This window comes from Octodon degus, unplaced genomic scaffold, assembly GCF_000260255.1.
Source record: "Octodon degus isolate 3935 unplaced genomic scaffold, OctDeg1.0 scaffold00005, whole genome shotgun sequence".
Classification (NCBI taxonomy): domain Eukaryota; kingdom Metazoa; phylum Chordata; class Mammalia; order Rodentia; family Octodontidae; genus Octodon; species Octodon degus.
The window spans coordinates 2591566-2599537 of record NW_004524581.1 but is presented as its reverse complement, the minus strand read 5'-3'; the positions used below and the strand labels follow the sequence as shown (position 1 = coordinate 2599537).

The window sequence follows — 7972 nt, the reverse complement described above, 5'->3', positions numbered from 1 at the left end:
TGCACGGTCCAGCTCCTCTTCAACCAGCTGGATCCTACGGTTCAAGGAGGCTACTTCTGCTTCAGCCTGTTCCCGAGCCCGCCTTTCTCCCTCCACTTCCCGCTGGAGGCGTTCGGCCCTCTCCTCTGCATCATCGGCCTGCTGCTGAAGAACCTGGATCTTGCGCTTCACTGCCTCGATGGTGGTGATCCCGGCCATAGTGCCCACCCAGCAACCTCTCAGTCTTGGTCCCTGCCTCCGCGGTTAGGCGCTGCAGCCGCTTCTCACCAACACTAAATTATTGTATAAAGTACTGTGTGAGGAAGATACTTGAATTGGTCAAGAGTGGGCTAAGATTCAGCAATGCAAGCTTGAATAACTCCAATATGAAGACAATAAAAATGTCACCCAAAGTGTAAAACATGAAGTAAAAATATATGTATAAAGCCAATGAGGTAGCTCAGCAGACTAAGCGACTGCTTAGGCAAGTGCAGGGATGGGGTTCGATCCCTGGATCCACAAGCCACAGTGATCTCAACCCAGGGCGCACTGAGCTGGCCACTGAGACTGCACATGGTGGTGCATGCCTGCAATCCCAGCACTGGAAGATTGCACACAAGATTTCAAACAGGAAGATCACCACAAGTTTGAGCTGTATCATGAGACCCTGTACCACATATATTTTTAAAAGTTATAAAAATGGAAACATAAATTATATGATAGGGCTTTCAAAGCAGAAGGTAGTGATCTGCCTTTTCTTCCTTTCTAATCTCTATGCCATTTGCCCCTGTATTTCAAGATTATTGCCTAAATTTGTCAGACATGCAAAGATGCCAACTATGTATATTACTTGGATGAAAAGGTGTTCCCTGGAGTGATGAAGGAAAACAGTTTTTCAATGGTTGATAGCAAGAAACCAACGTATGAAAAATGTCCTGGCCTTAGCAGCCCCAACACAACAACATCAAATTGTAAATGCCTTTGCCTTGTCCTTATCTACAAGCTGCACAGTTTGATCTAGATTAAACAATGAACATGCTGTGTAAAACAACCATTCTCACTAACACTTTTCTACAGATTCATGAAGCTGTTGATTAAACATGCATTATTTGAATCTTTAGCAGGAAGAGCTGAGTCCTGGGCTATAACCACTTATTTACTAAACTGTTGAGATCTGTAGTTCTGAAATGAACCTTTTAGAATTCCCACAAATTGGACTGCGAGCATTAATAGTCAAATATAGCTTACATGTACTCTTCTTTTTTTTTTTTAATTATCTAGTGCAGGGTCTGCAGGGTTTCACTGCATAGATGGGACTCGTAGTGATCCTCCTGTGTACAGCCTCCTAAGTGCTGGGATTACAGGTGCACACCACCACATCCAGTCTCGTTCGCCATCTCAGTGTGCCTCCAGAGTACGTCAGTCTAGGGATTGAACTCCTGACCCCTGCATCTGCCTAAGCAGGTGCTTTCATCCACTGAGCTACCTGGCCAGCCCTACATGTACACTTCTGTAAGAACACGCTTCTAATAAAATTCATTGAGCAGACTCATACCTAAGTATGAATGTAGAGGATAATTTTGACAGTATGTATGAAAGAAATAATTTGGTAATTTCATTTAGAATATTCAGTCTTCATTCTAAGTTTAAAGGGATAATGTGACTTCTTTGCACACAGGCATTTATTGTACCAAAAATATTCAAATCTGTGAATTAAATATTCAATAACAAGAAATAGTAAATCAATATATATTTATATTAATCCCACTTAATGCAATGAATTATTCTTATTAAAGTATATTGCAGAAGATTGTTTATGGCCAATGATATGGAAAACATTTTAGATGTATTGCAACTATCAAAAGTGCTTATAAAAATGATATAGAATCTAGTTAAAAGATGGTCATTTTAGCAGTAGGATAATTGATGACTTTAATTATCATTGTCTGAATTTACTCTAATTTTCTAAATCAACTTTTGTAGTCAAAGAAATGTTTCTGTTGCTTTTCCTTTCTCATATGAGCATTTATTCCAAATCTTTATGATCTCAAAAAAAAAAAAATTCAGAATTCCTGGATCTGAATACGACCAGCAAGCTGCTACTGACCAGGAATGGAACGTGGAAGTTGCCGAGAATCTCCCCTTCCCCTGCAGGTTTTCCTCAGACATAAGACCCCTGTTGGCTCTGCTTTATTTCACTTCTGCATATGGCCTCTAGTTGCACTCATTGACCTATAAAAGCCATGAGTTTATCTTTATAGCTGAGTAATATTCTATTCTGTAAAAACACCACATCTTTTTACCCATTCCTCAGCTGATGGGCATCTGGGTTGTTTCCAAGACTTAGCTATGACAAATTGCGCTGCTGTAAAGGTGAGTGCACACATATTGGTGAGGTGTGATGTTTTCAGTTCTTCTAGAAAAAAGCCTAGGAAGGGAATAGCTGGGTTGAATGGGACCTGTAATCCTAGCTTTCTCAGGAATCTCTACATTGAAATCTATTGCCGCTGTACCAGTCTGCCCTCCAATCAACAGCGGAGAAGGGTTGTATTGTCTCTCTAGTCTAAGAATCTGAAAGGGTAAACAAAATCTGAAAGGTACAGTAAATACTGTGAGAGGGAAAGAAACTGTTCAAAGGGAAGGAGAACTGGAATGAGGGAAAGGAGAAAAGAAGGAAGGGAGACACATACACACACACACACATATACACACGCACACACGCACACAGACAGGGTAGCTGGGATAATTATACTGCTTATTTCTACTAGTCTATTGAAAGGAAACATTAATGCTTAAATTTTTCTTTTACTTCTTTTTAGTTTTTGACCAATTTTGCATGCTTGTATCTCGTAGTCTGAAAAACGAACTTGAAGAACACATATGCAATATGAAAACCATTGTCGAATTCATTTCCTCTTGTTTTGTGCAATTACGTATCACTTCTAATATTTTTTACTACTTTTTATTCTCTTTAAAAAGAAGTTTCCTGTTGGCTTTTGCCATTTTGAAATAGAATACGTAACATTTTCCAGCCAAATGAATATTAGTTATTTCAGATGCCCCTTAAAGTTCCAGGGCACAGAATATGTTCTTTATCGTGAGCTGAGGTAGAAATAATAATAATAATAATAATAATAATAATAATAATAATAACAATGATGAACCTTAAACCTTTTCCCTTCAGCTGTGGCCCCTGGGAGAATGTCATGCAATAGGATGTCCCTAGTTGGTACATGTGATTTGGCTGTGCCCTGTGCCTCATGGTAGCTGCTGGATGCAGCTGACTCTCACATATAAATGTGGTCACTGATATTTATATTTTTTAAATTAAAATTACATAGATGTGTGTGGATCATGGCTAGTGTATTGGACAAAGCTTGAAAATAGTGCATTAAATCTTTACTCTTTTGCGCCCCTCTTAGGGCCCTTGCAGCTCCACCAACCTTGAAATCCCTACAAGAAATGCAAGCATTCATTTGTTCACCCAACTATTATCTACTATAAGAATTCTTCAGGAGTCAGGGAGATAGCTCAGTAGAATAAGTGCTTGCCTGGCAAGCACAAGGTCCTGAGTTCAATCCCTGAAGAAAAAAAAAAGATTAAAAAGTCATTCTGCAAGCCACTCCTGGTGTTGAGTTCTGCAGACTTACTTGTCACTGAGACAGCCAGGCTCCCTCTCCTTAGACTGCATGTAGTTGAGGAGGACTAACGACACTTTCTGCTCTCTAGGTTGCATTCCATGTGCCTCAGCTCACAGAAGGGTACTAAAAGGAAAGGATGGGTTCTGCTTCACATGTTGGTCTTGTGCTGTGGTGGAACTTTGTGTTGATATGTACAGGTCTGTCCCTGACCACACCTTTGTCCACTGTGTTCTTTGAATCCTTCCAGAGCTCCTCTGTTAGCCTGACAAATAGTATTTTCTTAGTGGATTTCTCTTTTTGGATGATAAGGGCTAGTTGGTACTTTAGAGACCAAAACCTAATTTGATTGGGAAAAGTGGAAACTAGAGCTACTAAAGATAATATACTGAGATTAAATAAAAGTTCTGTCTTCCTCTGGAAACAAGAGTGCTTCCCTTACTAGTTAAAATTCACCAATGAAAAACCCAAAATGTTTTAAAATTCAACTCATCTTGAGCCTCTATGCATCTCAATTATTGAACTATATCTTTGTCTTTCTCAGAACCCCAGTTCTACAGGATCCAAATACAAGTTACCCTCTGACGTCACTCAATTAGAAATCATAATGTTATAGGTCTTCTGAAAGCATTTGATAGAAAAAGACAGCATTAGACTGAGTGCGGTGGAGCGCGCCTGTAATCCTAGCTCTTGGGAGGCTATAAACAGGCGGATCACTACGAGTCTGATCTAATAGTGAGACCCAGAACACCCTGTAGATCCTTTCCTAAAATACAAAAGAGGAAAAAAGGAAAAGAAAAAGACAGCGTTCAAATCTGAGGATCGAGTCCCACTTGGTTCGCTTTCTCACTTAAAACAAATACACAGGGGATACGCTTCTGACTCCCAAAACGTTTGTGCTCAGTCTGGTGACAAAGAAATAGATGTAGTTACATTCATGGCTATAAATACATAGTAAAAGTTATTATAAAATACATCCAGCTTTGTGGTATATGCATGTCAATACCTCAAACAATGGGAAGCAATGACTGTATCTAGGGCTGCCGCAAGTACGGAAGCCCAGATACATGATCTCCCAGGGTCCTCGAGAAGCCCCTCATGCAGACCAGGATTCCACATTCCATTTGTAGAAACAGCAAAGTGGTGTCAGAAAATCTGGGTTCAAATCCTGTGATTTACATGAAATAGTATTGTAAGTGTGAGCCAATCACTGAGCCCCTCCAACCTTTTCTTCTTAGTACAATGAGGCAAAACCACCTTGTATAGATGAGGTGAAAATTACAGTTTCTATGCCAGCCCTAGCACTGTGCCCACTTGTTGTAGGTATTTAATAAATCCCACATTGTTGAATGAATAGCTGTTGAGGGGAATATTTGTTGCCAAAGTCAAAGATGTAGACAGAAGTTTTACACTGTAGCATCAAGAGCTAGCTCTTCCAGAACACGGTAAGCTAGTAAGCACTTGCTTCACTGAAGAACTGCGGAGAACACACTTGGCTTTCTCAGTGCTGACAATGACAGAGACAGCACCAGGGATTGTCTGAAGAGAAGACAAACTGCAATACAATCTTGACTAATCCCAATACTTATAAACGCTTTGGCCCTTTCTGTGTCTTTAGTCATACTTCCAACTATTCCTTGTTTACCTGAGAGAGAAAAGAAACGACAGATGAGCTTATGCTGAGCCTGAGATATTCATGGTCAAATGATGGAGTGGCATCTTCAGCAGGCTGCGTCTCCGGGTACCTGAGGTTGAAAATGAGGAACCTCTCCCACCCCTGTAGAATAAATTCACAGATTTGCTGACTCCGGTCATGGAAAATGAATCTCCAGAATCCATCAGTAGGAGACATGAGAAGGTTTTATTAGACAGATTTTAGGGTGCACGCAATAACAGAGTGCAGGCCCTCAGCAAGATGAAATGCATTGGGAGCCGGAGCTGGGTGTATGTAGGGCGGTCTCTTCCAGTGGGTGACCTCAGATCCGTCTTCCCGCTGCGATGTGGCTAGTGGTGGAGGCACAATTTATAGGTGAGAAGGACAAGTCCAGAGTGCAGATTTATGGCCTTACTGTCTTTAAAACTTTTAGAAAAAAATCAGTAAGTTTCCTTACAGCAAAAAAATCGACTAACCTTATGTCTTGAAGCTGCATTTAAGTAAAATTTTAAAGTTTCAATTTCTATGTGAAGGTTAGCATGATTTAATAATGGCACTTACTTGGGGCTGGTGAGATGGCTCAGTGGTCTAAAGCACCTACTTAGAACAAGCTTACCAAAACACAGGGACCGCGGTTCAATCCCCCAGCACCACGTGCCAGCCAGCCCCGCCCCCTGGTGGGCCGAGCTGGCCACACACACACACAAGTAAATAAAAATTAAAAATAATAATAATAATAATAATAATAATGGCACTTACTATGAAGTGAGTTTATAGGTAATCACTTTATGAAACTTATAACCAGTATTGGATGTTTCAAACTTTAGGGTCTTTGAGATGGCAAGATCCTCGTGCATAACTGGTGTAAGCCCCATTATTTGAGCTCTCTTAATAGCTTTTGAAATTTCGTTGTTTCTTCCCACGAAGGCCTGTTAACCTTTGGGTAGAAAAGTGTTTCAAGACCCAAGCTTCCCCCCCACACACACACACCACTGAATGTTCACAGAGTAAATCGTGCGCTTGAAATGCTGACACTAGTTACAGGGCATGTGCACTGAATAAAAATTGTCCTGGATAATTGTCACAGACAATAAATAAATAAATAAGTAAATAAATAAATAAATAAAATGTCTTTGATTTCTTTCTACCACCTCTTTTTTGTTTTTTCTTCTAGACTGCCTCCACATCACCATCTCCACTCAGCTGTACATTTAAAGAATAATGAGAGAAAAACTTAGCGCTCAAGGCTCCAGGGCCCATCGCTATGTTGCCAAAGCCACGTCTCAGAGAGCTAAGCGGAGAAAGCGCTGAGGGCACACGCGCCCTGCAGGTGCTTCCCAGCAGTGGGACAAAGACGCAAGGGAGCGCTGCTCTTGGAGCTGTGCCACGGGCCAGGCTGTCTCCGAGAATGCCATTTGTGCTGGTTGTTTGCAGCTCGTGGTGAAGACGCTCACACTAACCACATTTGTCACCGAATTTCTTCGTTTGCTGAGAAAGGACATTTATTACCATTATGAGCTCCTTGTATCAGTTGTGCCTGCTTGGAGGACCCTGCTCTCTAGTGCACATGGACCCCAATGTACCTCCTCCTGAGAGAATTTCACACACAGCCTACCTTATCACGACACAGCTCATCCTGTACTCGCAGAACTGCATGGTGCTCCTGAGCCAACCAAACAACCTGGCTTCCCTTGGTATTGGTACTGTCATATTCAAACTCCAATCCATCCCAAGAACAAGAGTCCAGTACACAGGCCATCAAAGCTCTGCGGCAGGTAGCTGCAGCCTAAATTCAAATTAACAGCAGTGCCTCATTGCATGCAAGAAATGTTGCACTTGTTATATGATATACAGAAAAGAAAAAAACAAGAAATCAAAAATCTTGATGAGAATAAATCACATCATCATCAACACATGAAAAGTTACAGAAAAGTCGTCTTGGTAAATGGACCACAAATACTATTTTCTCTTCTTTCAAGCACTTTCTAACCAAGTCGCAGACAATAATCAAGGGTATTCAAGCTTGGAGTCTTATTTTCTAATCTGCTTCGGACATGAGCAAGCACAGTAGACAATAAATGCTAAGGCAATTATAGGCAGAACTCAAGCATTTACAGGACACAGCATTGAAATAAAATAACATTTTGGTATTTCTCAGAGCAGTTAAAGCCTTCCATAATGGTAGGAAAAGATCAGTTCCTCGGGGTGGACAATAATTCTGCCATTCACATTTGTGAAGGTTGGTATTTCATCTTCGATTACATTCAAAGTTGAAGAAATGGGCCGCAGCATTTCTTTTCTTCATGATTTCCTCATGATAATGTTGCGGCTATTTTACCAGGAGGTGGAAAACTGATAAGTATAATTATTGTAATCACAGGAAGTATAGGATGTAAATATTTGTAGGGCAATTAAAAAGTATTTGCCTCTTTAGCTTAGCATAACGGCACTTCTGAGCAGCAACCCAAAGATTTAAACAAATAAGCAGAAAAGATTGCTAAGTGGCAAGAACACGAAATGATTTATTGAGCATTCATTTTGTGGTTTGGTCACATGTGAATGCCGGGGAAAAAGCAAAATATTGTGGATCGGGAGAAATGTGTCATCAAACACCTAAAAATAAATCTCCAAAGAACACCCTGGGGTTATAAGTGATCATAGTGTGTGGCATTGTCAGTTACCCTTCCGAGCTGGCACATCA

At 40.7% G+C, this 7972-nt stretch overlaps 1 pseudogene; it reads right to left on the bottom strand.

Annotated features, from left to right (window-relative positions):
- The window catches only part of LOC111818581, a 15235-nt pseudogene extending 15037 nt beyond the window's left edge, over window positions 1-198 (bottom strand).
- Between the last annotated feature and the right edge of the window lie 7774 nt (window positions 199-7972).